Genomic DNA, 3,544 nt, shown 5'->3' with positions numbered 1-3,544 from the left:
AGAGGCTGCTGATTCCCAAAACCAGTTCTGGAGTAATATTACAAATAAAAGGGAAATGAGTATCTAAAGAATTAACCATATCAGAGTGAGACCATTCTGGAGTAGACTGAACTGGTGGGTGGAGAGAGGTGGGCCAGGCAGAGGTTGGCCAAGTGCTGCACCTACCTGGGAAGAGAGCTGCGAGAGGAGAAAATGAAAGTGTAGACCAGAACAAAGTTCTAAACTTGCATTTTCCTCAATTAATCTTATTGCTTATTTTACAGTCACAAAAATCTGTGGCAGTAATCTAAGCTTCTTGTTGTGTCCATGACAAATATAAAAAAAGTGCTACTAAGCTGAGAAGTTAAAAAAAAAAAACAATTAAGATACAAACAAGATAAATCTAGATGAATAAATGGATGAGTTGGAATATCAATTCAAATACTTTCACAAGAAGGCAAAGGAAAATAAAGATATAGAAAATATAAAATGCTAAGAGATATAGAACACAGAAGAAAAGCACCAACGCACAGTTATTTGGGGTCCCAGTAGTAAGAAACATAAAAATAGAGAGGAAGAAAGAGCCGAAGAACCAATAGATAGAAATTTCACAGAATTTTTAAAAAGCATGTAAGGTCTTTTTGCAAGGACTTGTAGATTGCCACTTAAGTAAAATAAGGAAAAATATTCACACCTAGACAAACTATAGAGAAAATAACAAAAATACTATAGTAAATATCCAGAAAAAAGAGCACATCTTTTGCCAAGAAATAAGAATCAGATTGACTCTAAACTTTGCAATAGCAACATTACTTAGAAGACAAAGTAATATCTTGAAGGAAACAAGACCATTCTATTTGGAATTGTATGTAGAGCAAAAATATTATTCCTGAGTGGAGAGAAATATGTTATATGAGCCACAATTTTTTTAAAAAAATATATAATGCTGCTAACATAAGAAGAAACAATGAAATTGAATTCAACAATAAGTATAATAGAACTGAAGTGCTATGACTCAAAAATCAATCTTCTCAGTAAAACAAAGGCCTTGATGGTTTTATTGGTAAGTTTCATCAAACTCTCAAGCAATGATTTCTATTTTATGGAGAGAAATAGAAGCCACAGAACATAGAGGACAAAAGTCCCAGCTCATTTAACAAACCTAGTATAATACTAATTTTACCTTTTTATAGAGTTACAAACTTAGAGAGTAAACTTCACAAACATTAAGTGCACAACTCAAGAACTGTTACATATCTATATAGCCATGTATATATATGCTAGATAAAGAATATTTCTGTGCCACAGAAGGCTCTCTTATTCCTGCCTTTCCTGTCTACCACTACGTGGCTCTTGTCATGACAGATTAGTTTTGCCTGTTTTTGAGCTGTTTGAACAGTGGGAATTTTTTCTTACTTGGTTTTTTCCACAAAGTAGTATGTCTGTGAGATTCAAGTATGTTGCTACATGTAGCAGTATTTCTTTTAAATTGCTGTCTGATATTCTAATGCAAGACTACATTATAATTTATTCTTTTATTCTTCTGTGTTTTGGGCATGAAATTATTTCTAGTTTTTGACTATTATAAGTAGAGCTGATGTGAGAAATAATAGGGAAGCAAAACAATGAGTTCCTCTATTTGCTAAAAAACATTTAAAGATATTTATATCAGCCAAGTATTACCCAAAATTGATGAAAGCTTTTCTTAGGAATACACTCAGAAGAGAAAGTGCTTTGTAATAGGGTATAATATGTGTATATTTTGTAGATCTCAACAAACAATTTTTAAAAGTGATTTACAAATTTCTATACCTACGGGCATGTTATTGTTAGGCCTTTTATGTTCATTCTACTGGAAATATGTTTATGTCTACATAAAATCTATATATGGTTGCTCATAGCAGCTTTATTTTTAATGGTTCAAAACTGGAAACAACCAAAATATATTATCTTTGCCATTTCCTGTGAATCTATAATTAAACTGAAGTGCCCTTCGATAGATGATTGGATAAAGCTGTGGTACATATATACAATGAAATATTACTTAGCCATAAGAAAAGATGAAATTCTGCCATTTGCAACAACATAGATAGATCTTGAGATTATTACACTAAGTGAAATAAGTCAGACAGAAAAAGTTGAGAATCATATGATTTCATTCATATGTGGGATATAAAACTGAAAGCAACAAATGGACAAGGCAAACAAACAGAGACTCATGAACACAACAGTTTAGAGGTTACTAGAGGGAAAGAGGGGAGAGAGGAGTAGATAAGGGTAAGAGAGGTCAAATATGTGATGACAGAAGGAAATTTAACTTTGGATGGTGAACACACAATGCAATATACATATGATGTATTATTGAATTGTGCATTTAAAACCTATATAATTTTATTAACCAATGTCACCCTAATAAATTTAATAAAAAATAGTCAACAACAAATATTAATTAATAATTATGTTATAATGTTTAGTAAAAATGTTACAATGAAAATTATATTTACTGTAGACATATAACTATGCTTTAAAAGCTAACAAAAACCTCTAAAAAATGACTAGAAGAATATGTATGAAAATGATGATAATGTTTGGTAACAAAAAAATCAAAATAAAAACTTTTAAAAACGTTTTAAAAAAGACAGTTTTTGTCTATTGATATACTGGAGACACACACACACACACACACACATACACACACACACACACACAAATTTTAACACAATTCCTGGAAACTAAGTTCATACTTAAGAAAGCCTAAGAATTTTTTACATGAATGGGTGGTTTATTCTCTTATTTTCATCTAATTGGACAACAGTGAATTTACCAAATATTTATAAAAAAAGCCATCCTTGATGCTAATTATGCCATGGAACTTTCAGAAATCTTCAGTTGGCATTCCTTTCATAAAGCATAATCTAGATTTCTGAGTTAAGATGGCAGTATAGAAGTTTCTAGTGCTCATCCTCTGCCAGTAATATCAATTCGATCAACTATCCATACCAAAAATACCTTCAGAAGAACTAAAGATTGTAGGCAACTGATTACAGCATCTGGGGGAGCGAAGAAATAAGAAAAGTCATATTGAAGAGAATAGGGAAGACATTTTCACATTACCTTTGTAACCTCTCCTCCATGCCAGGCAGCCCAATATGAAACAAGACACCCTCCTCATGGAAGACAGAGAGTAAAGTGTGCTCCTGGAGATGATATGCAACAAGTCTTGGAATATGGCAAACATTATGGAGGCACATTAGCATCTTGTCATGGGGTCTGCATGGTCACCTGAGGGAAGCTTGAGTTCAGGCCAAGAATTGAGGTCAATGCATGCACTGCGAAATGATGGTGGGACAGAGCGTTTCTTGTGACAGTGGGCCGAGAATCTTTAGGGAAAGTGACTTGAAGCCTGAGACAATTTCTGCTGTCAAATGCTCTTTTGAATGAGGGAGAATTTATTGATCTAAGTTCTTTGAAAAATGTTAGATATGTTTGTGTAGTAAGAGGTTAGGATTGAGGAGATATTCAGAGGGTGGTGAAAATAAGAACAATCTCACTGCTTAAAGTTCTG

This window comes from Pteropus vampyrus, unplaced genomic scaffold (genome assembly GCF_000151845.1).
Source record: "Pteropus vampyrus isolate Shadow unplaced genomic scaffold, Pvam_2.0 Scaffold116, whole genome shotgun sequence".
Lineage (NCBI taxonomy): Eukaryota > Metazoa > Chordata > Mammalia > Chiroptera > Pteropodidae > Pteropus > Pteropus vampyrus.
Note: the sequence above shows the minus strand (reverse complement) of the source record.